Consider the following 26277-nt stretch of genomic DNA (forward strand, 5'->3'; position numbering starts at 1 on the left):
AAGTCTTCCATTGAGCAGTCTGATTCTTGTCTTGCTATCAGTAGTATGGTTTGAACAGATGGCAGTGGAGGAGGCAGCAGACAGCAAAGGCTGAGGCAGGGGTGAGTAGTCATCAGGCTTAGCTGTGAAATAGGCCAAGTACCTTGAGTCTGCTGCCCTGTGGTAGTGGAAGCATTTGACAGGGGTGCAGTGCAGAAGATAGAAAGGTCTGGAATGAAGAGAAGGCAGAGGCAGACTCTTTGAAAGGACAAAAGGGACCGAGAGGACAGGCTCTTTAGTTCCTGTTTGCCAGAAGAGGTCTAAGGATCTGTATAGACTTTGAAGACTCCACCAGGGTCTAGAGCCATCTCACTGTAGAGTGCCAGGGAGGCTAGGCTTCATGCCCATGCTGTTAGTGGATCTGCAGCATCAGTAGATCTCAGGGTTCCATGCTAGTGTGAGGACTGCTCACCATAGGGTACCACTGCTGCCTCTACTGCCTCCAGCTTTTGGGGTTGGTATCCTACTGCTATGCATTCAAATGCCATGATCTGGATGCCCCCACCCTCTGATTCTTGGGTAATCTGGTAAACAAATTCTCACATATGCCAAATGTTGCCTTGTAAAATTTGCTCATCTTATTCTGTGACTGGTTAAAAAATGTGTCTTTCTGCCAATGCTGGAGAAATGAGTGGTATTTTGGGCTTTGTTTTTTTCACTGGGGTGGAGGACATATGTAGGTATCAGAAGACAAGAGAAGAGGAGAGAGGAGGAGAACGAGGATGGACAGAAAGGAAGGATGCCATCCAGCCTGATGGCTCAAAAGCACGTGACCAGGAGCAGTGGAGCTCAGGGACAAGCTGATGGAGCAGGAATAATGGGGAGCAACACTGAAACAGTAAGTAACACAGGGCCTATGGATTGGTCATAAGTTAAAATAGTACAGAACCTGCCCAATCTAGGCTTACAGCACTTCAAATAAAATTCCAAGCCTTTGTGTTTAATAGAGCCTAAGTATAATATATATTTCATTTACAGCTGGCTTTGGCTCACTGATGCCACATAGAGTGGGCAAAGAAAGAGACCAAGGTTAGCCCCAAAGAGCATTCCCTTGCCAAGGCACAATTGCCATCTTTGTGAATAAGGGGATTTGAAGTGGAAACTTAAGAGGTCATCGGAGAGTCAATTGTGTTGGATGTTGTTTTGCTGGAGCAAAAATGTGAAGGAGTGTTTTCCTGAAGTAAACCGATGTGAAAGGCAAAGGCAGACTCATGAAGGAACATTTGGCTGAAGCAGACACAGTCAAAAGGATTTTCTGCTACAGCAAGCATGTGAAAGGACATGGGATGAAGGAATCTTTGATAATGACACACATGTATTGGTTCGATTTACTGTGTAGTTGAGCTCCATTTGTCAGGACTCCATAGGAGAAAGGTACCAAAATACTTCCAGTAGTGTGTTGCAGAGTGATGATGGGTGAGACAGACACACATCTGACACAGGACCCATGGAGGACACATGGTGCTTGGAGGGAGTATAAATAGACCTTGACAGGCAGTGACAGAGGTTGGGCTTGACTTGCTGGTACAGCTAACTGTGCAACTCTATTTGGTCTTGGATCTCTGCTGATCTTCTCTTCCCTAGGAGAGGCACACCAGAGAACCTCTCCTGGGATTCTGCCCCGGCCCCTCCTGCTGAAGGAAGTTGCAGCTGGGACTCGGCTGTCTCTGCTAGATAGTGCCACCACTATTCATTCAGGCTTGCTATCCCGACTCTACTGAAATGGACTGCTGATCTATCAGTGAAGTATTTGTGAGTGGATCAAGCTATTGCTGTCAACATATGAACTGAACTGAACTGGCAATTTCCAGACAACCCACAGAGGAGTTGCTCCAAAGAACCATTTCCAAACAGGTCCACACCCCTCATGGCCTTTGTTCCCTACTACCTCTGGTGGGTGGTTAGTTAAAAGGGATGTTAAAGTGTTTAAGAACCATCATTAACAGTATAGTTTTTAAAAAAATTAAAGTTACAGGGATCCCAGACAGGCAACTGGGGATCATGGGAGAGAAGGGCCACATCTTTACTTCATTTCTTTGGATTTTGCAAGTCACCTGACTGTACTGTGTACACCTGAACCTGGAATTTAGCATTTCCTTAGCATGTTTGTCATGTGCAGTGTCTCTGTAGGAGGAAGGACACCATTTCTCCATAAGTGTGACCCAAGTGAGAACCAGGGCCTTCATATGCCCTGCTCTCCCTGCCTGAAATGATTTTCCTTCACCTGTCTGGAAGATTTTTCACCTAAATCCCCAGACTGCATCGAAACCAGAATATCTGAGGGAGGGCCAGTCATGGTTTTAACATGTCTTGGGTACACGTCAAACACCTGTATCGAGCCTGGGTCCCCAGTGTGGCAGGGCTGAGCAGTGTATAGCGGGTGCTTGAGACGCAGGGTGGAGTCTCTGCTCTGTGTCTTCCACAATCCCCTGCTGCCCTTCTGTTGTGCACCCGATGATCAAACAGCAGAAGGCCATGGCTACCTGCGGTTATCCTATTCTTGACTTTCAAGATTCCAGACCAAGTAGCAAATTAACCTCTTTCCCATATACATTACCTAGTCTTCTGTCTTTTGTCATAGCAACCCAACATAGATTACAACCCTGCAGGGTACATGATGGATCCCTTGTGTATAAGAATTCTCCCCACCTCCACCATACTGAAGGCTCCAAACTGTACTTCATCTTCTCTAGCTCCTCTTCTATTGGATGCATTTTGGTGTTCTTTAGATGTCTGAAGGTTCAGGGGAGTAAGGCCATCCTCTCTCCCAGGGTTAACACTCATAGGAGGTCTTCACAAATGCTGCTTAGACTGGGTGAAGGGCTATCTCACTTCTCTCAGTTCTATAAACAAGACCCTTCTTAAAATGTGCAACGCCATCTTCCCTCATAACTCAGACTTGCCTTCATGCCTCTCCTCCTGCCATGCGTATATTAAATAAGTCTTTGTATTTGTGTAATTTGGTTGGTATTTAATTTTAAAAGTAAAGGTTGTAAGTGTTTTGATAAGTCAGAATTAAGCAGTTTGTTGTAAACGGCACTTGACTGTCAATTTCTCTCTATCAGCTGGTGACAGAATGAAGTTTGCAGAAGACTTACTGGTTGGCTGAGCCAAACAGGATTCACAACTGGTAAGTGTTTGGGCAATTAGGTGCCAAGTTCTGACATCTACTTGTGAACTGTCTCCTGAGCCCACTGGTCTTTGTTTTTATGGTCTTCCATGTTCCAAGGGCTGTGGAAGCCTGTAGAATGTTCCCATTGGGGGACTTTCTCTTCTGTACAGGATTGGGAATGGGGACAAGGGCAAAGTGTGGTTAAGCAAGTGTCTACTGCCAGGTGACCCTACACTACTCTGTTTTTGGTCATGGTGTCATATCACAGCAACAGCAATCTTAACCAAGACACATGGCACACATATGTGTATGCAACAGGTGGTAAGGGACAGACAGTGAGTGCCTTCAGTTGCTCTCCACTCTCTATATATGTGTGTATGCATTTTACATACATATATGTGTATATACAAACACATATAAATATATATATATGTATATATATATATATATATATATATATATATACACACACACACACACACACACATACGTCGGTGATTTTTTGACATTTTATTTAGTTTTATTTTATGTATGAGGGGTTTGTGCCTGCATGAGTGTTTTATGTAGTCATGTTTGCTTTCCCTGTGGAGGTCACAGGAGAGCACTGGATCCCCTGGAACTGGAGTTACAGATAGTTGTTAGCTGCCCTGTATGTCCTGGAAATGAATCTGGGTCCTCTTTACAGCTGAGACCACCTCATATTTTTTGAAACAGGGCCTCTTATTAAGCCTGGAGCTTGTTGGTTTGCCTAGATGGATTGGCCAGTGAGCCCTGGGTGGACTCTTTGGGACTGAGGTTACCAGAATGCACTTTGTGCCTGGCAGGTCTCACAGGTTCTGAGGGCTGAAACTCAAGGGTTCAAGTGTGTGCACCCAGCAAATGCTTCCCTCACTGGCCCATCATGTAGAACTTTAGAACTTGTAATACATCTCACACCAAGGGAGGTCAACTCCCAGGAGGAACATCTACAGATCCCCAGGAATTCTTCTGTGAGATATAAGAACACTGACTTATATCCATATTCATTTATCTGCCATGCAACCATTCACACCAGCATGGGTTTATAGGTGATTTTACTATTATAGTCCAATCTGATATGTTGTTTAGTTTGTTTTTCAGATTTTTTGATATTTGTCCATTAGGAATTTTTTCCAGTTTCCTCATGCCAGTTACCACAGACATTTGTAGGTGTGTGTTCATGTGTTTTTGTGCTTGTGTGTGTGTGTGTGTGTGCCTGTATATGCGCAGATGCCAAGATGTGTGTGTGTGTGCATGTGAAGGTCAGATGACAATTTGGAGGAGTTAATTCTCTTCTTCTACCAGGTGGCCTCTGGGATTTAAACTCAGGTCTTCACCTTTAATCATGACACCTTTAATCACTGACCTCCTTCAACAGCCTTCCACCTTATTTTTTGAGACAAGTTCTCTTATTGAACCTGGAGCTCACATGGGATTAAGCATGCACACCACCATTCTCATGGGTGCTGGGAATCTGAACCCAGGATTTTATGCTTGCATAATAAACAATTTTCATACTTATTCATCTCTTAGTCTGCCCCTTTTTATATGTGTGATGCTGTGGAATAAACCAAGGGCTTTGCACATGCTAAAAAATACTCCACCCCTGTTGTAGTGAACTAGTGACCAAATGTCAGGGGAGAAGCACCTTTCTGCTCACAGTTTGAAGGGACACAGTCCATCACGGTGAGCTAGGCACAGTGAGGAACTTGAGGTGGTTGACCACATCTACAATCAGGAAGCAGAGAGGTACGAATGGATGTGCCCAGCTTGTTTTCTTCTTTCCACCCCTTCTATGACCATAGTCCATGCTGACACATGAAAGCCAGTCTGTGGTCATCAATTGACAAAGCATAAAAACTCCCACACAGAGCTGTGTTTCCATGGCAACTCTCAACCCAGTCAGGATGATCATCAAGATGAACCATCACACTGCAAGCATGGTGAGCTTGGACTGAAGAGCTTCCTTTCTTGAGAAGCATTGACTACAACACCCAGCGGACATGTCCTTTGTGTTGTAAATGTCTTCCTTTGGGTAAATAGGTTGTTTTGAACTTGAGATAGCATACACACAGAGCACTGCCTGTGGCCTGTGGAGCCCTGTAGTTTACAGCCAGGCAGTCCACACTAGCCCCTGGCGTTGTGGACAACGGGGAGCTCATGTAGAGGGGTGAGTCCCTCACTCTACCACTCACTGCTCTCACCACATGGACTCTACTGATCAAACCTCTTAGAGACATGGTTCCTGACAGAGCTGAGAGGGGACAGGGCGAGAAGGACAACAGGATTGACCTACCATGGAGTGAAGCAGAATTGGTGATACAAAACCATCATCAGCCCCTGAGGTTACCCAATGGCCAAAGAGCTGGGGACTACCCTGGCTGAGAGAAACCAAGAGTAAGATGTCACCTCCATGTCCTCATGGATCCAGTTCAAAGGTCTCAGTAGCTAAAGATGTTTAAGGGGCCTTACAAGAACCCAGACATGCATCCTTCTGCTTAAGCCTTGACCTCAGGCACATCCAGTGTTTTGGACTGCTGACTACCTACAGAGACAGAAACCCTCCTTGATCTCTGTGCCTTCCTGTCCGAACTTGCAGAGGCCATGCTTGGAGCCAGGAGAGGTGAGGAATTGACCAGGAAGGAAAGTTGTCAAGTAGGACAGGTCCTTGGGGTGTTTGGCTCAACACTCGAGCTGAGCTGCTTACAAAGTCAGCTCTAACCCCTCTTTGGCAAAGAAAGAACAACTTCTCTCCAGAAAGGGATGACTTCAGGCCTTCTCATGGTGTTTGTTCTTCTGAGTGGGAGGGGCTCGCATACCCCTTCCCTTCAGCGAGTGGGAAGAGGAATCCACCAGTGCTAGGTTCTTGCCCAAAGGTATTTGGAGCTCCTGGGATGTAGGGTTGGGGGTGGGGTTTGCTCAGCTAAGGGCTATAATGGTTTATAAGGAAGAGGATCTGCTCTGAGTATCGCATTTAGCACTCTCCACCATGAAGGGGACACTTCTTCTGCTGGCCTTGCTGGTGATTGGAGAGCTGGGCTTCCCGACAAGTGAGAATGGAACCCTCGCTCACCACCATCTCAGTCCCATGTAGATCTCTATGTGGGGCCCTGAGACAGACCTAGGGGTCTTCCGGAGGCAAGGAACTGCAGAGGATGGTTGATACATTCTGCTCTGGGTTACAGCACTTGGGGTGGGTGTGACAGGGACGTGGAGTTGTGCTGGCAATGATGCTTAGTTGTACAGTTGAGGCTGAGGCAAACGGAGGACTTTTCTGAAGGGTCAGCTATGGGGGCCTGTCCACTCATATGAAGTGTGTGTCTCATGGAAACCATGTCATATCTGTGAGACTGCATCCTTTTGGAGGGTAGGACTATGGGAAAAGATAGTGAAGGCATTTGTAGATGTGTCAAGAACACTTGAGCCTCTGTTTCTGCCAGCCTGTAGCCTTATAATGATGATTTTCTATCTGTGTTTGCAGCAGAAGCATGCACTCCTTTCTTCAGAGTCTATTTGTCATTGCTCTCTCGAAGTGAGAACATTATAAAGTCCCAACTTTCATCGTTTGATGCTTCTACGGAGGAATTGGAGGCCTTTGAAAAATGCCAGGGCTGCTACAAAGAGGGAAGAGTTCACACCACAATTATTAATCCTGAAATTCTGGTAAAGTCCTCCCTAACCTCACTTACTCGCCCCTGCAGCAAATGGTGGAAAGCTGTTTACAAATGATCAATGTGACTATTAATACAAGTCAGGTGACCTGTAACTGAGGAATCAAACCCTTGATCACCATAGCACAGGTCAAAGTAGCATGCCAGGTACACATCCAGCATGTTCCATGCAGGTTCCTGTAATTCATTCCTACATGCTGGGTAAACATGGAGTTCTCACCCATAGTAGGAACAGGGGAATCTTTATTCTGCTCTCTGCAGAGGTACAGTAGTTACAAGTCTATGCTAAGATACCAGAAATTTCTGTCTACTTGCCAGGGTCTTCTTTGGAACCTCCCTTGACTCTACTCCCCTGCCTCAGATGGAGGCGCCTTCCACTGGCATCATCTGAGGTATAGTCAGAACCTCCCCTAAAGGCTTAAATGCCACACACATGCCCAGGGATTGCATGCCGCTTCCTATCATACTTGAGCTGTTGCCTCTCATTTCAAGCATAACAGAATCGCAGAGACACATATTTTGAACAGGGCAGCTCTCATCCTGTTCCCGAAAGTACTTTTAGTTGAGTATTAGGTCCTGCAAAACCACAAAGCTATCCAGAAACGAATTTCTTCTAACAAGCCCACATGGGGGATGTATTTTTAACATGGCCATATAGCCAATGTGCCTGGAGAGATTTGCTCAGGTACTGGAGACATCACCAAACTCATACTCAGCTATCCTTTCTCTTTCTAGACCTAGCCCCCATCATGACTTCTAGAAACTTCTCCCCTTCTTTCCTGCCTGGCTATGGACGCTTTCAGGTTTCCTCCTGAAGGCTGTGGGTGGGATCCAGTTCCCTTGAGGCAGACTCTGTTGCTGGAGACCTGAATCATTACAGAAGATTTTCTTTCTTGTGGCTGAAGAGTGATCTCATCCTGGGTGGTTGGGGAGCCCTGCTGAGGTCCTGAACCTTGACTGTAGCCACCTCCGTTCCTGTCTGTCTCTTTGTTTTCCAGAAATACATGCTCCTCAGCCCAGAATGCCTGAAATAACATGGCAGTGATATCATCTAGAAAATTGTAGATCAGCTCACCAAATTTATGGCCTTTATAGTCTAATGGGCTTGGGCAACCCATCTTTGCACCATGTCTGATTTGAGCGCCGTCTTGCTGTCCTGTCCTTTTTCATGAAGTTGGATTCCTGACACCTTTGCCCTCATCCTTCAGTGTCTTCAGCTGATTTTAGTAAATGCCGGCAGCTCTGTTCTGTGCCCCATGTCTGTGTGCTGAACGGGAATCCTGTGAGGTCTTCAGAGGATCTGGGAGACAGTGAGAGTAATGACTCGTGTGGTTACTCAGAGCAGAGTGACAGCCCCTGATTAGCCAAGTGATCCTGGGAGAGCCATTGTAACCTTTTTATGATGTTATGTGTGAAACCCTAACTCAAAATGTGAGCCCCAACTCAATATTTTTACACTTCTAGCAGCTAGCCTAATACATAGAAACTTTCTCTTTTGCCCTACTGCCCCCATCTTTGACTTTGAGATTACCCTAGAAGATGGCAATCCCTGACCCCAGACCTAGCCTGCCAGCGTCTTTACACAGCTGAGAGCTTTTGCTAAATCTTCAACCACATAATGGCCCAAGAATGTTGCCTGTTTGCCCTAGCCCCACCAAGTTCCTGACACATTTAGTGCTCTGTTAAATTTATAGCATCCCTGACACATTTAGTGCTCTGTTAAATGTATAGCATGCCTGATGCATTTATTGCTCTCTTTTTTTAAAAAAATATTTTTATTTTCTATATTTTTTGTTTACATTCCAAATGATTTACCCTTTCCCGGATCCCCCCTCCCCATATGTTCCATAAACCTTCTTCTCTCCATTCCTTCTCCAATCACCTCCCTCCTTTTTCTCTGTTTTTATATTCCCCTCCAATGCTAGATCAATACTTTCCAGGATCAGGACCCTCTCCGTACTTCTTCATGGGAGTCATTTGTTATGTGATTTGTGCCTTGGGTGTTCAGGGATTCTGGGCTAATTAATATCCACTTATCAGAGATTGCATGCCATGTGTATTCTTTTGTGATTGGGTTACCTCACTTAGGATGATATTTTCCAGATCAAACCATTTGCCTAAAAATTTTGTGAATTCATTGTTTCTAATTGCTGAGTAGTATTCCATTGTGTAAATATACGACATTTTCTGTATCCATTCCTCCTTTGAGGGGCATCTGGGTACTTTCCAGCTTCTGGCTATTATAAATAAGGCTGCTATGAACATAATGGAGCATGTGTCTTTATTGCATGCCAGGGAATCCTTTGGGTATTTGCCCAGGAGAGGTATAGCAGGGTCCTCCGAAGTGTCATGTCCAGTTTTCTGAGGAACCTCCAGACTGATTTCCAAAGTGGTTGTACCATCTTACAGCCCCACCAGCAGTGGAGGAGTGTTCCTCTTTCTCCACATCCTCGCCAACACCTGCTGTCTCCTGAGTTTTTGACCTTAGCCATTCTGACTGGTATAAGGTGAAATCTCAGGGTTGTTTTGATTTGCATTTCCCTAATGACTAATGATGTTGAGCACTTCTTAAGGTGCCTCTTGGCCATCCGAATTACTTCAGGTGAAAATTCTTTTTTAGATCTGTGCCCCATTTTTTAATAGTGTTATTTGGTTCCCTGGGGTCTAACTTCTTGAGTTCCTTGTATATATTGGATATTAGCCCTCTATCAGATGTAGGGTTGGTGAATATTCTTTCCCAATTTGATGGTTGCTGTTTTGTCCTTTTAACAGTGTCCTTTGCCTTACAGAAACTTTGTAATTTGATGAGGTTCCATTTATAAATTCTTGATCTTAGAGCATAAGCTATTGGTGACCTGTTCAGGAACTTTTCCCCCGTGCCCATGTCCTGTAGGGTCTTCCCCAGTTTCTTTTCTATTAGTTTCAGTGTGTCTGATTTTACATGGAGGTCCTTGATCCACTTGGAGTGAAGTTTAGTACATGGAAATAAGAATGGATCAATTCGAATTCTTCTGCATGCTGACCTCCAATTGAACCAGCACCATTTGGTGAAACGGCTATCTTTTTTTCCACTGGATGTTTTTGGCTCCTTTGTCGAAGATAAAGTGACCGTAAATGTATAGCATCCCTGACACATTTAGTGCTCTGTTAAATGTTTAGCCATACAATATCCTAAAAGTGTGAATGTTGGCTCTAGATAACCTGTTATCACCCCTGGAGGTTAGTTGGCTTCTCCATTCTTCTTGGGTTTATGGGGGTTTTGAATCATTGACAGGATGTTTAATGCACTGTCAAACCTCCCCTTTTCTTTGTGTTTTTTTCCTTTAAAAACCCCCGACCACCACAGCTCATGGTCGAAGTCTTCTGACCTTGCATGTAATATGAGGTTCGGCCCTAGTGCTGCACTAGATTCCCCAATTAACCTCGTGTGTTTGCATCGAGAATGTCTCTCTTGATTTTCTGGGGTTGTCGCCTTTTCCCTTCTTTGGGGCTTTTCATTTGGTTCGTTGGCCGTGAAGTGACGGCTACCCCAGATTCTAAGAGACTCCTCTTGGAGGTAAGATTCCATCTTTGTCTATGCCCTTGTCTGTCCTTGTCTGGTGTCCAGAATACCTGAAACTTTTGGTTCACAGTCGTCTGTGCTCATGGAGAGCAACAAACTCCCTGTCCTGGAAGGAAGGAGTGTTATCAGACTGACGTGTCAGGGGATAACCGACTATAGCCTCGGGAGACATACTGGGAGGTCTGTGGGAATTGTGAGGATGCTTGGAAATCTCCCATTTGTGTACCGACTTGGACCCCGTGTCACTCCCTTGGAGGAAATATATCGCATCCTCTTGGAAGTCTGTTGAAAGTCCCACAGGAAGCTGTCACTGGCTGTGGTTTTTCTGTGTGTTCTGTTTGGTTTTTCTGTGTGTTCTGTTTGTGTTCTGTGTGACTTGGACGATGGGACAGACTATCAGCACCCCTCTTGGTCAGACTCTCGACAACTGGACAGAAATTAGAAATAGGCACACAATCTGTCTGTAGAAGTTAAGAAGAAAGGATGGAGAATGTTTTGTTCTTCAGAATGGCCGATGTATAACGTCGAGTGGCCACCAGAGGGCACACTTGACCTGACTGTAATTTCTGCCATCAAGAACATAGTGTTGCAGGAAGGACCAGGATCTCACCCTGGCCAAGTGTGATCTGGGAAGACCTAGTACAGGATCCTCCATCCTGGTTAATGCCTTGGACGTAGAAAAACAAGCCAGGCTCCCGAGTCCTGGCACTATATAACTTGGAACAGAGAGCGGGAAACAAAAATGGCAGAGCCTGACCTGCCAAACAAAATTGATCTATCAGCTCCTCGCAAGATCTATCCCAAGATCGAGGGGACTCCAGAATGGCTTGATGTTTCAGCCCCTCCTGCCTCACCATGCCTCCTCAGAATCCTCAACAGGTTACCGCTGAAGGGGCGGCAGAGGGACCAGCCACCTGTGGGGGGATGCAGCCCCAGCGGAGAGATCAGCCACTACAGAGGGGGCCAGCGCTGCAGGGCCTACATCCACTGCCAAGGGGCCGGCGGTTGGGACCCGAAGCCGATGTGCTCAGAGCCCCAAAGGACCAGACTCCACTACAGCCTTGCCTCTGCGTGCATACAGTGGCCAGCTCCAATATTGGCCTTTCTCCTCAGCCGATTTATATAATTGAGAAGGAAATCATGATTCTTTTTCAGAAAATCCCTCTAGCCTTAACAGTCTGGTCGAATCCCTCATGTTCTTACAGGAACCAATCTGGGATGACTGCCAATACCTTTTACAGGTTCTCTTCACCACCAAAGAAAGGGAAAGAATACTCTTGGAGATACGACAAAACGTGCCTGGACACAACGGCCAACCAACTCAGCTCCAGAATGTGATAGATGAGAGCTTCCCCCTGAATCGTCCTGAGTGGGATTTCAATAAAGCTGCAGGTAAGGAGCAACTGAGAGTCTACCACCAGGCTCTGGTGGCAGGTTTCCGAGGGGCAGGCCGACGCCCCACCAATCTGGCTATGGTAAGGGAAGTTCTTCAGGGGGAAAAGCAGCCTCCCTCTGTGTTTTTAGAATGGCTTATAGAGGCTTACAGGTGTTATGCTCCTTTTGACTCTACTTCTGAGGATCAGCCGGCAGCAGTAGCCATGGCTTTTATCGGGCAGTCGGCCTCTCATATCAGAAAGAAGTTGCAATGTCTAGAAGGCCTGCACACCCTGTCCTTACAGGACATGGTTAAAAAGGTAGAAAAAGTATATCATAAGAGAGAGAGTGAGGAGGAGAAGAGAGAGAGAGAAAAGAAGGAAGTTGAAGAGAGAAAGGACAGGCGGGACCATAGACAAGAAAGAAAGTTGAATAAGATTCTGGCCACAGCTGTAGGCAACAGGGAAGCTATCAGAGAAAAGGAGAAACTAGACAATCAGGGTACCTGGGCAGCTCACGGTCGAGAAGACCACTGAACCCTGGAGGACTCCCACGTCAACCTTTAAATAAAAACCAATGTGCTTTTTGTAGAGAGCATGGACATTGGGCAAGGGACTGCCCAAAGGAGAAACATCAGGCACCCAGTGTTCTCACCATGGAAGAAAATGAATAGGGGAGACGGTGCTCGGATCCCCTCCCCGAGCCTAGGGTATCCCTAAAAGTGGAGGGGACCCCTATGGACTTTCTAGTTGACACTGGAACAGAATTTTCCGTCTTAAAGAAGCCTCTAGGACAATTAAAGGATAAAAAGACTATAGCAATTGGGGCCACTGTTCAAAAACCATATTCATGGACTCCCGACATGAAGATGTACCCAGGAAAGTGACAAGTAACCCACTCTTTCCTTGTCATCCAAGAATGTCCCATGCCACTACTGGGGATAGATTTACTAACCAAACTAAAGGCTCAAATAATTTTCTCCTCGGAAGGAGCAACATTTGATTGGCAGACTCCCACGTCTATGGCCCTGCTATAAAGCTAGAAGAAGAATATAGATTACATGAGCCTCAAGTCCCTGTGACTGAGACACTAGAGGAAACCTGGCTGAAAAAGTTCCCTAAGGCATGGGCAGAAACGGGAGGTTTGGGGGAAGCAAAACGAGTACCCCCATCATCATTAACTTAAAGACTGATGCAGTTCCTATTGGGGTGCAGCAGTATCCTAGGAGTAAAGAGGCTCAGGAGGGCACCACACCTCACATACAGAGGCTCATGCAACTAGGTATCCTAATACCTTGCCAATCTCCCTGGAAGACTCCACTACTGCCTGTCAAGCAGCCTGGTACCAACGGTTACCGGCCAGTGCAAGATCTTAGAAAAGTTAATAAGAGGGTTCAGGACATCCATCCTACTGTCCCTAACCCTTACAACTTGCTCAGCTCTCTTCCTCCTCACAGAAAATAGTATACTGTTCTTGACCTAAAAGATGCATTTTTCTGCCTGAAGCTGCACCCCACGAGCCAGCCGATTTTGGCTTTTGAATGGAGAGACCCAGAGTTGGGACAGGTTGGACAATTAACTGGGACACGACTGCCTCAAGGGTTCAAGAACTCTCCAACTCTCTTTGACGAAGCCCTCCATCGAGATTTGGCTCTGTTCAAATCAGAGAACCCCCAAAGAACTTTGCTGCAGTACGTTGATGATTTGATTTTAGCTGCTGATAATGAACAGGAGTGTACACGGCGGACTGAGTAACTGCTGACCGAGTTGGGTGAGTTGGGGTACCGAGCTTCAGATAAAATAGCCCAGATATGCTGAACAGAAGTCACTTACTTGGGATACACTCTTAAGAAGGAGAAGCGATGGTTGACAGAAGCTAGGAAGAGAACTGTGACCCAGATCCCCACTCCTACTACCCCAAAGCAAGTAAGAGAATTCCTGGGCACTGCAGGTTTCTGTAGATTATGGATTCCAGGATTTGCCACCTTAGCAGCACCCCTTTACCCTCTCACCAAAGAAACTGGGGCTTTTTCATGAACCCCAGAAAACTTTCAAAGAAATAAAAAAGGCTTTACTCAGTGCACCAGTCTTGGCCTTGCCTGACTTAACGAAGCCTTTCACCCTCTATGTGGATGAGAGAGCAGGAATTGCACAAGGGGTCTTGACCCTGTAGCCAGTGGATGGCCATCTTGCCTGAAAGCCATCGCTGCAGCAAACCTACTGCTCAAGGATTCTGTCAAACTGACCTTAGGACACCAGGTAACTGCAGCCCCCTGACTGGTGGATGATGAACGCCCGCATGACTCACTATCAAAGCCTGCTGTTAACTGAGCGAGTGACTTTTGCCCCACCGGCTATCCTCAACCCCACTACCTTACTACCTGAGGCAGAAGACTCTCTGCCTGTACACAAATGTATGGACATCCTGGCAGAAGAAACCGGAATGCTGAAGAACCTCACAGACCTGTCCTGGCCAGGGTCCCTTAATTGGTATACAGATGGCAGCAGCTTCGTGGTTGAAGGTAAGCAGAAAGCTGGGGCAGAGGTGATGGATGGAAAACAGGCCATCTGGGCCAGTAGCTTGCCTGAAGGAACATTGACTCAGAAGGCAGAACTGATTGCACTAACCCAAGCCTTGAGATTGGAAGAAGGGAAGTCTGTCAACATCTACAGGGACAGCAGGTATGCTTTCGCCACCACACAAATACATGGGGCAATTTACAAACAGAGGGGGCTACTCATATCAGTGGGAAAGGACATTAAAAATAAAGAAGAGGGGTCTTGAGAGAATGCTCAGTGGGTAAGAGGACTGACTGTTCATCCAAAGGTTATGAGTTCAAATCCCAGCACCCACATGGTGGCTCACAACCATCCATAAATATATCTGGTGTCTAAACACAGCTAAGGTGTACTTGCATATAATAAAAACAAAGTCAAAATCCTGAGTTTACTAGAGGCGTACATCTGCGAAAAAAATTGGCCATCATACATTGCCCTGGCCACCTAAAGTGCCCAGATGCCATTGCCAGAGGAAATCAGATGGCTGACATGGTGGCCAAACAAGTGGCCCAAGGGACCATGATCCTTATAACCAATCAAGGGGCCAAAGAGTCCAAAAACTATTACAACATCAGAGAGACCAGTTTCAGATATACTCCTGAGGATCACCATCAGATGGAAAGATTAAAAATAGTACATAACTACACCCCCCACGGAGTAGCAGAGACAGAAGATGGGAAATCTATGTTACCCTGAAAAGAGGGACAACACTATGTCACCAATCTACATCAATTGACCCACTTGGGAGCTAAGAAATTAAAAGACCTTATAATCCACTCTGACTATCATGTCATGGGCCTCTCAGATATTGTTCAAGAGGCAGTACAAAATTGTAAAGCTTGTTCTTTAACCAATGCTGCACATCATATAGGCACATCTGGTAAGCGCCTGCAGGGAGATAGGCCAGGAGTATACTGGGAAGTTGACTTCACAGAAGTCCAACCAGCAAAATATGGTAACAGATACTTGTTTTCATAGATATCTTTTGAGGATGGGTGGAGGCCTTCCCCACGAAAAAGGAGATGGCCAACGTGGTGGCAAAGAAGATATTAGAAGAAATTTTTCCAAGATTCGGCATCCCTAAGGTAATTGGATCAGACAATGGCCCTGCCTTCGTTGCCCAGGTAAGTCAGGGACTGGCTGCACAACTGGGGATTGATTGGAAATTACATTGTGCTTATAGACCCCAGAGTTCAGGACAGGTAGAAAGGATGAATAGAACATTAAAAGAGACCTTGACTACATTAGCCTTGAAGACCAGCGGGGAAAGATCGGACAGTCCTCCTTCCTTTTACCCACTCCTGAGTAAGGAACACCTCAGAGAAATTCAAACTCACACCATTTGAGCTCCACCATGGGGGACCAACCCCTTTGGCAGAAGCAGGAGGGATTTTTGACCCTGATGGTTCTTTTTCCCAACCCCTCTTAGTCCACTTAAAGGCCCTTGAACTTGTCAGAAAGGACACCTGGGAGCAACTCAAAGGAGCCTAACAGCAGGGACCACTGAGGTGTCCCCACAAGTTCCAAGTGGGCTACTCTGTCCTGGTCTGTCATCAGTGAGCTGGAACCCTGGAAGCCAGGTGGAACTAGGCTGGCCTTGAACTATTAGAAATCTGCCTGGCTCTGTCTCCCAAGCACTGGAATTGAACGTGTGCATATGCAGAGGAGTCTGTGCATGGTAGGGAGCTGCGTGGAAGCTCAAGACAGTGTGGGAGTCAGGTCTCTCCTTCCACCACAGGGATCCTGTGGGTGGGATTCAGGCTGTAGGTCGGGCTGGGTGGCAAGGACCTTTTTACCCACCAAGCCATCTCACTGGCTATTGTGTGACACTACTCCCAGGAAGATGTAAACAAGTCCCCAAAGAACTGTGTGTTTCTTTGGGCAGGGGTGGGCAGCTGTATTCTAGGGAGCATAAACTGTCACTCATGTCCTGCTCAGATTTGAGCTCTCACATATGACACCTGTAGGCTCATGGGGGGCTGGGACACTATCTGCTTAAGACCATGCCTACCTAACCCATCTGTCCCCAATCTCCTAGGAAGCTCAGGATTCTTAGTTTTTGTAGTGCGTTGATTAAGTCCCAGGCCAGCATGAGCTAAGCTATGCAACAGATGGAGATGCTCTTTTTTTTTTTAATCTGTAGAAAGAAGAATGGTAGACAAGCCTCCAGGTCCCACATGTGTAGTGAGGATAGTTAAGTCATATCAACTTGACAGTCCCTAGACCACCCCTAGGCCCCAGAGAGGCAGGAGGCCCCCCTTCAGAAGCAAGCTGTGGCTAGACACTGGTGAGTTGGAGGCATGGTTCACAGACATCAGGCCTCAGTCTATGCAAGATGGCCTCCTCCTGTGCTGTGTGGTTTGAATCTGGTTTCCTTGTGTACCCAGTTCCTGTGCTGGAAATTTAGTCCCCAGTGTGGTAACATTAGAGATGGTGTCATGAGGAAGCAGGATGATTAGGTCTCTGGGGTGTTGCTCTAGGAAGGGACAAATCCTATAGACTGGGTGAATAAGGCCCCAGGTACTTTAGGCTGGAGACCACATACACACTGATGTGGCAACATGACTCATGCTATTTTCTGACTCCATGCTGGTGAGCGGGTCCTCAACAGAGGTTAAAAAGTGAGGCTGCAGGACTGTGGACCTGGAGCCTTCAATATGATGAGTTTTTCTTTATAAATACTCAGCTTGTTATTTTATCACATCCTTAGGAAAAAGAATAATACACTTTACTCTTTTTAGTGCATGCCCTGTAATGAGAGAGCCTGCCCCCGCTGGGCCTTCCATAAGCCTCTGCATCCTGAGGAACCTATCTGTATTCTTCTGGGTATGCCTGGTGGTGTGAAGCCTGGGATCCATGTGAGGACATGGCTCATTGATGGAGCAGTAAGGCAGGTGGACTTAGGACTGGCCACAAGGCAACTGTTTGCTAACTGGTGTGGGACAGTACGTCCTGTCATGTCCTCAGAGCAGAGCCACAGGACAGGTCCTAAAGCTCTAGCACCCTGGGTCCCACTCCATGTAAGACCCAGGGGGAAGTAACTCGGTTCAGAATTGGGTAGTTGACATTAGGATGAAGTGATTTCTGGTTCTGGCCAGGTCCCACACTCATTTCAAGGCTGAACTTCTGTTCACTGTGATGGGTGAGAAGCCTCACGACAGCCTTGTAGATAGTTTTATTTTTGTCTTCTAGATGGGGGCACAGAAGCCAAGACAACCACCGATGCACAGACACATGCACACAGTGCACAACTGGCTCATGTCCCAACACTGGGGAGCAGGGACAGAGTCTGCTGTTTAGAGCCTGTGTGGTCCTCAGCAGACCCTTGGTGTCCCTCATCCTACTCAGTTCCATGTTCCTGGGGAGTTCAGTCTAGGAGGTCATGTATGTACTCTGTGGACCCTGTCCCATGAGAGTGACAGACACTGTGGTGCAGTGAATATGGTCTCAGCATTTTCTAATGCAATCTGCAGGGCATTTTGGCAGCACCACAATTGAGAAGTGGCACTTTAAAGTCCCCTGGTTGTCCCTGCAGTATCCTTCAACCCAATCAGACCCAACCTGGGATCTAAAACTCCAGGCTCCCATGTGAATTGCAAGGCTTTTATTGTTGGATTCCTGTTTTTAGACACCTTGGGGAAGGGGTGGGGTTTGCTGCATCTCTGCAGGTGAGCAGGCAAGTGGCTTCCTTGAGTCTTCCTTGAGAGCAAAGAGGTTCTCTCAACAAGAGGGGCTGGCTTTAATTCTTTCCTGCAAAGAGAAAGCCAAATGAGGCCTCAGAGGGAAAGGAGAACTCATGCCCCATTGACCATGCACCGAGAAACCTCCTGGAAGGACCTGCAGCCGGTTTGCAATTTCTCTTGTGTCTCACCAGGACCAGGGAGCCTAGTCCCCAATCTGTTGAGACTAGCTCTGTAAAGAGCCTCCAATCCAGCCAGTTGGGAGAAGGCCCCTTGTGGGACACCATAGGTACCTGTGGTACAGAAAGGGGAGGAGCTGACAGGGCTCCATGTGAACCTGTGGGCAGCTGGGGCCCCACAGGGAACTGACCCTTGTCACATGGTGATGATGACCCTCAGAGTTCTGCAGCTGAGACAGTGACTTGTCCTACCAGTTCTAGGGACAACATGGGTTCACTTTAGTTCTATCCTCGAATGCCCCAGGCTTGGTATCCACACAGTGGCCTTGGAGGTACAGAGAACAGGAAAACAGAGGACTGTTTTAGGACTGGCATGGTAGGCTTGAAAGGTCAGGATAAAAGATCCAGGATGGGGAAGGTTGCCTGGCCCCAAGCTTGTGCAGCTAGACTTCGGAGGTTGTGTCAGGAAGACTGATGGAGGCCACACTTGAGCAGGGATCTAGTGTGGCTTGTCTGAACTGAGCATCCCGGCCCCATTCAGGCAGCCTGAGAGTCCCTTCCTGCCCCATCCTCATGCCATCCTCAATCAGGTGTGTCACATTTCTGTATTCACAGAGAAGCTTCAGAGTTGGGGAGAAGCACAAGCCCCACACCTAGTCAGACACAGAGACTCACGATGACATTGGTTATGTGTGTCTTGTCTTCCTCTGTCAACTATCGACACATTTCTTCATTCTTTCAGCCTCTTCCACTAAGACAGGGTTATTAGTGTATGCTTTCACATGCTTAAGATAGTCTTCCAAGGTCCCTTGAAAAAATAGTTCAACTTTTCTATCTATAACTGGGCAAAAACCACAATCTGGAACACAAAAGCAAGGTCACCCACCCTTGAAAGTCAGGCATCAGCACTGCCCAGAGGATACAGAGAGTGAGAGCCAGGAGAGCCTGCATCCATGGCCCCCACACAGTAATACCCACCTCCCCTGAAGTCAGGAGCAGGGCACCCCAGAGGAGCACCAGAGCACCAGCGAGCTTCATGGTAATGGTGGCAGGTGCCCCACCCCAGCTTGGTGCTCATTTATCCCTGCCCTGGTCTGCTCAGTGGGCAGGGAGGGGCCTGTGTCTGAGCCCCACAAGACCCCTTCCAGTACACATCTTAGAACTCCCTGGTACTGTGTGTTTGTGTCATGGGAAGGTGTGTATTTTGGTAAGACAATAAGATCTTGGTCAAAAACCTGGCTCAGCCTAGTCCTGTTCTTAGTGATCTTAAGGTCACAAGTCATTTGATGGTCAAAGGAAAGTATGGCTAGGGAGAGGGTCAAAAGGCCTCTCAATTAGACCATGAGAAGTGAGGCCTGTGTCCCCCCATAACACTGGGTACCTCAATGTTTAGTTAAGATCCGTGCTCATAGTCTGTGTCTAGACAAAGCATACTTCAGACCACTGGCCATGTGACCCCTGCCCTGTCTCTATCCTGCCCCTGTCTTCCATTTGCTTCGTGGCTTCCCTTGAACAAGTCTCTTCAATCCAAATTCTCCTGCTGTTATAGGCATCTCAACTTGATCTATCTTTGTTGGTTGTTTTGTTGAGATAGGGTCTCTGTACACAGCCCAGGCTGTCCTGAAACTATTTAGACCAGATTGGCCTTGAACTCACAGAGGTTTTTGTGACTTTCTACCACATGACTGCTGAAGTTAAGGCAAGCACTGCCACTGTTGGCTAAACTTGACCTCTTAAACCCCTGTTTGAGGTTTATGTTTTGTGTTCCTTTCTTCCTCTCATTCATTCTTTCTTTTTTTGAGACAGGGTTAGTCTTGAGCTTATAACCCTCCTGAGAAAGTTTTGTGTGTGTGTGTGTGTGTGTGTGTGTGTGCGCGCGCGCGCACACACGTGTACACATGCCGTATGTTTGTGTGTGTGGTGGATTCAGGTTTCCTTGAGGCTGGTGGTAAGCATTGACAAAATCTGTTAACAATGGCCAGCTACGGTGGCTCAAACCTTTGATTCCAGCTCTTAGGAGGCACAGGCAGGCTAACCTCTGTGAGTTAGAGGTCAGCCTGGTCTACTTGGAGAGTTCCAGGCCAGCCCGAATTACACAGGTAGACCCTGTTTATAAACATCATTAGTCTGTTCATCTGTGCCAGTGTGTCCACCCGAGCTTTGCTACCACAGAATTCCAGATGACACTTCAACCATCTCTACCTGGGCCGGAAGGGGAGCAACTGCCATCCCACCAGGCCCTTGTACATCCCTCACTATGTTGGACTGAAACTTCTGATGGCTGAGGCCAGATGAACCATCCCCCCTCTAGGTTGTCTCTCTCAGGTATTTGACATACAGTGGAGAGAAACACTAATCCCGCCATCTCACTCTGTCCTGGCTGGTTTTGTGTGTCAACTTGACACAGGTTGGAGTTATCACAGAGAAAGGAGTTTCAGCTGTGTAAGTATCTCCATGAGATCCAACTGTGTGGCATTTTATCAATTAGTGATCAAGGGGGAGGGCCCCTTGTGGGTGGATCCATCCCTGGGCTGGCATTCTTTTGTTCTATAAGAGAGCAGGCTGAAGCAAGCCAGCATGGAACATCCCTCCATGGCTTCTGCATCAGTTCCTGCTTCCTGACCTCCTTGAGTTCCAGTCCTGACTTCTTTTTGTGATGAACAGCAATGCAGAAGTGTAAGCTGAATAAACCCTTTCCTCCCCAACTTGCTTCTTGGTCATGATACTTGTGCAGGAATAGAAATTCTGACTAAGACAAATTGGTACCTCTGTAGTGGGGTTATTCCTGTGACAACCTGACCATGTTTTGGGGAGGACTGTGGAAAGACTTTGGAACTTTGGGTCAGATGATCCATTCGGTATTAAGAACTTGGTGTAATGATCTGTAGGATCTTGGAAGATAATGTTGAGAACATTACAGAAGAATGAGGCCTGACTTGTGAAATTTCAGAGGGAAGATTAAAGACTCTTATCAGAGCCATGTTTTGATTGTGAAGATTCAGTGGTTTTGGTTAGCTGGGGTTGAAGAATCATCTGTGATTAACAAGATACCAGAACCACTAAAGCAAACCTTTGTGTTACTGGGACTATTGATACTGGTTGGCTGGAGCTAAGAAATTAGCGGTGATTAAGAAGAAACCAGCATCACTGAGGTGAAATCCTCTGGGAAGTGTTTTCTGAGAGCACAGAGGCTCTGTTCCAGAGATAGCCACAGTTGTATTTTGTGCTGTCGCTGGATTTGGTACTGGGTAAGAGTCACCCAGATGCTGCTGGTTTTTAAGGCATGAAGGGGTCACGAAGAGCAGCTGAGGCTCTTGGTACACAGTGAGAGGCCACGGAAGGCCATTGGTGAAGGTGAGGCCTCAGTTGCAATTGATGGTCCATGCTTAGGAGCAGGGGCTTGTCACCATGAAGAGAGCCTATGAGAGGCTATTGGTGAAGCCTAATTACAGTGAAAGATAGCAGTGTTTTGGAGATGCCAGTACCATGGGATGACCACCAAGAACAGCAGCAGCAGTGGAGTACAGGCAGCTGGAGCCTAGAAGACAAGCTGTGTGCTACAAAGGGCAGAGTTGGAGAAGTGACCCAAGCCCTTGGAGGATCCTGGAAGATCATGATTTGGATCCCAGACATTGAACCATTGGAATTTGAGTTTTGCTGTTGGTTGTGACTGTGCCCTGATATGTTTCCCTCTTGAAGGAAGAAAGTATTTTAGTGGAGCCCGCAGTTAAGAGACTTTGAATTTTCAAAAGACTTTGAATTTTAAAGATATTGGACATTTTAAAGAGATTGACCTTTTAATATGTAAAGACTGTGGCACTTTTAAAGTAATTTACATTTTGGGGATGAGTAAGAAAGTAAGGGTTGAGGCTTAATATTGATGTGTTTGTGTCAAGTTGACAAGGGGTCAATTGTACTGGTTGGTTTTGTGTGTCAACTTGACACAGGCTGGAGTTATCGCAGAGAAAGGAGTGTCAGTTGGGGAAGTTCCTCCATGAGATCCAACTGAGAGGCATTTTCTCAATTAGTGATCCATCCCTTGTCTGGCCTTCTTGGGTTCTATAAGAGAGCAGGCTGAAGTAAGCCAGTAAGGAAAATCCCTCCATGACTTCTGCATCAGCTCCTGCTTCCTGACCTGCTTGAGTTCCAGTCCTGACTTCTTTTGTGATAAACAGCAATGCAAAACTGTAAGCTGAAAAAACCCTTTCCTCCCCAACTTGCTTCTTGGTCATGATTTTTATGCAGGAATAGAAACCCTGACTAAGACACACTCCCAGGAGCTGAACAAGCCAGGTCTTGGGCTGTTTCATTGCACTTGGCCTGACACCCTGTGGGTGGCAGACTATGCTTCTTTCTTCAGTTTTTTAAAAAATATCCATTCAGATATTTTTTTTTGTGTTTGTTTCCTTGTGTGTATGTATGTGCATTACCAGCATGCCTGTGAGCTCTCTTGCAGGTGATGGTAACTGAACCCCTGTCCTCTGCAAGGTTAAGTTATTGCTATATTTTTGTGCTTACAAACAGTTCTGCTATGAACATGGATGGATCTACAAGTTGTCTCTTTGAGATCTCACTTGTTTATACATTCATTCATTCATTCTTTTATTGAGTCAGAATCTTACTACGTAGTTGTCGTGTGACAAAACCCTTCCTGGGGAGATGCAGCACTCAACATCTATCCACCTCAGATAGGGAATCTATGACAGATCAACTTGGAAATCCAACTTGGTGATCACATGAGTTTTATGGGGGTTACTTACAGAAGCAGAAGTGACTCAAAGACAGCTGCATCACCAAGGCCCACCTCAGCCCCACCGTTGTCACAAAGCTGAGAGCCCTGGAACAAACCTTACAGCATGCAGGTAGCTTGGCCCTTGGGCTCTAAGCCTTTCTTGCTTTCTTTGGCTTACTGACTCTGTTTTAGGGACTTCGTAGAGCTATTTTGAGTTGTTTTCCTTCCTGCTTAAGGAACTTCCTGCAGGCAGGAATAGTTCAATCTTGGAGGAAGTTCTTATACAACAGTAGGTCTGACTGTTCTGGAATTCACAGTGTAGACCAGGCTGGCCTTGAACTCTTAGAGGTCTGCCTGCCTCTGTCTCCCAAGTACTGGAAATGAATGTGTATGTATGCAGATGAGTCTGTGCCCAGCAGGGAGCTGTGTGGAAGTTCAAGACAGTGTGTGGGAGTCAGTTCTCTCCTTCCACCACAGGGATCTTGGGGGTCAGATTCAGGCTGTCGGTCGGGCTGGGTGGCAAGGACCTTTTTACCCACCAAGCCATTTCACTGGCTGTTGTGTGACACTACTCCAGGGAAGATGTAATCAAGTCATTATTCACTACAGATAGGGAGTCAGTAGCAAAAGGACGGATCCCACAGAAGTCCAATGGGGGACCCAGTGAGTTCTCCCGGGTTACTGACAGGAGCAGAACTGACTCAAAGACAGCTGCAACACTAACACTTACAGTAGCATGGGTGACAGCTCACGAAGCTGGGAGCCTGGAGCACCCTGCACAGCCTGCGGGGAGCTCAGTGTGTTGGCTTGGATGTCAGACAGAGAAAGATCTGGGAGGTCATATAATACTGACTCCTGGGGCTGGAGAGATGGCTCAGCAGTTAAGAACACTGACTGCTCATCTAAAGTTTCTGAATTCAAATCCTAGCAACCACATGGTGGCTCACAACCATCTGTAACAAGCTCTGACCCTCTCTTCTGGAGTGCCACAAGATAGCTACTGTGTACTTACATAGAATAAATAAATCTTTTCAAAAATACTGATTACTTCTGGCCCCCGGTGGCTCTGACTCTTCAGGCCAGAGAAAACAACTAAGACCTTGAAGGGACAGTAGCTAATGTCACTCTGGAGCAAGTCCCCAAAGAACTGGGTGTGTGTGGGGGGGGGGCAGGGGTGGGCAGCTGTATTCTAGGGAGCATAAACTGTCACTCATGTCCTGCTCAGACTTTGAGGTCTCGCATATGACACCGGCAGGCTCATGGGGGCTGGGACTCTATCTACTTAAGACCAGGCCTACCCAACCCATCTGTCGCCAATCTCCTGGGAAGCTCAGGATTCTTAGTTTTTGTAGTGCTTTGATTAAGTCCCAGGCCAGCATGAGCTAAGCTATGCAACAGATGGAGACACACTTTTATTTTAATCTGTAGAAAGTAGCATGGTAGACAAGCCTCTAGGTCCCACATGTGTAGTGAGGAGAGACAACACATCAACTTGACAGTCCCTAGACCACCCCTAGGTCCCAGAGAGACAGAAGTGCAGTGAATATGGTCTCAGCATTTTCTAATGCAGTCTGCAGGGCATTTTGGCAGCACCATAATTGAGAAGTGGCACTTTAAAGTCACCCTGGTTGTCCCTGCAGTATCCTTCAACCCAATCAGTCCCAACCTGGGATCTAAAACTCCAGGCTCCCTTGTGAATTGCAAGGCTTTTATTGTTGGATTCCTGTTTTTAGACACCTTGGGGAAGGGGTGGGGTTTGCTGCATCTCTGCAGGTGAGCAGGCAAGTGGCTTCCTTGAGTCTTCCTTGAGAGCAAAGAGGTTCACATCAACAAGAGGGGCTGGCTTTAATTCTTTCCTGCAAAGAGAAAGCCAAATGAGGCCTCAGAGGGAAAGGAGAACTCATGCCCCACTGACCATGCACCGAGAAACCTCCTGGAAGGACCTGCAGCCTATTTGCAATTTCTCTTGTGTCTCACCAGGACCAGGGAGCCTGTTCCCCAACCTGTTGAGACTAGCTCTGTCAATAGCCTCCAATCCAGCCAGATGGGAGAGGGCACATTGTGGGATACCATATTTACCTGTGGGACAGAAAGGGGAGGAGCTGACAGGGCTCCATGTGAACCTGTGGGCAGCTGGGTCCCCACAGGGAACTGACTCCTGTCGCATGGTGATGATGACCCTCAGAGTTCTGCAGCTAAGGCAGTGAATTTTCCTACCAGTTCTAGGGACAATAAGGGTTCACTTTAATTCTATCCTCGAATGCCCCAGGCCTGGCATCCACACAGTGGCCTTGGAGGTACAGAGAACAGGAAAAAGGAGGACTGTTTTGGAGCTGGTGTGGTAGGCTTGATAGGTCAAGATAAAAGACCCAGGCTGGGAAATGGTGCCAGGCCCCAAGCTTGTGCAGCTAGACTTGGGTGGTTGTGTCAGGAAGACTGTTGGAGGCCACACTTGAGCAGGGATCTAGTGTGGCTTGTCTGAGCTGAGCAGCCTGGCCCCATTCAGGCAGCCTGAGAGTCCCTTCCTACCCCATCCTCCTGCCATCCTCAATTAGGTGTGTCACATTTCAGTATTCACAGAGAAGCTTCAGAGGTGGGGAGGGGCACAAGCCCCACCCCTAGTCAGACACAGAAACTCAGGATGACATTGGTTATGTGTGTCTTGTCTTCCTCTGTCAACTTGCTATCGACACAGTTCTTCATTCTTTCAGCCTCTTCCAGTAAGACAGGGTTATTAGTGTATGCTTTCACATGCTGAAGATAGTCCTTCGAGTTCCCGTGAAAATATAGTTCAACTTTTCTATCTATTACTGGGAAAAGGCCACAATCTGGAAGACAAAAACAAGGTGACCCTCCCTTCAAAGTCAGGCATCAGCATAGCCCAGGGGATAGAGGGAGTGAGAGCCTGGAGAGCCTGCATCCCTGTCCCCTAACAATAATACCTACCTCCCCCTGAAGTCAGGAGCAGGGCAGCCCCGAGGAACACCAGAGCACCAGGGAGCTTCATGGTAATGGCGGCAGGTGCTGCCTCCCAGCTTGGTGCTCTTTTATCCCTGCCCTGGTCTGCTCAGTGGGCAGGGAGGGGCCCATGTCTGATCCCCTCCAGGTTCCTCCCAGGACACATCTTAAAACTTCCTGGGACTGTATGTTTGTGTCCTGGGAAGGTGTGTATTTTGGCAAGACAATAAGATCCTGGTCGAAAACCTGGCTTAGCCTAGTCCGGATCTTAGTGATCTTAAGGTCACAAGTCATGTGATGGTCAAAGGAAAGTATGACTAGGGAGAGAGTGAAATGGCCTCTCAATCATACTGTGAGAAGTAAGGCCTGTGTCCCACCATCACAGTGGGGACCT

At 47.1% G+C, this 26277-nt stretch overlaps 1 pseudogene; it reads left to right on the top strand.

The window, feature by feature from the left end:
• LOC127695919 (uncharacterized) overlaps positions 1–13530 on the top strand; it is a 30131-nt pseudogene extending 16601 nt beyond the window's left edge.
• The last annotated feature ends 12747 nt before the right edge of the window (positions 13531–26277 follow it).

Source organism: Apodemus sylvaticus, chromosome 1 (assembly GCF_947179515.1).
Source record: "Apodemus sylvaticus chromosome 1, mApoSyl1.1, whole genome shotgun sequence".
NCBI classification, from domain to species: Eukaryota; Metazoa; Chordata; class Mammalia; order Rodentia; family Muridae; genus Apodemus; species Apodemus sylvaticus.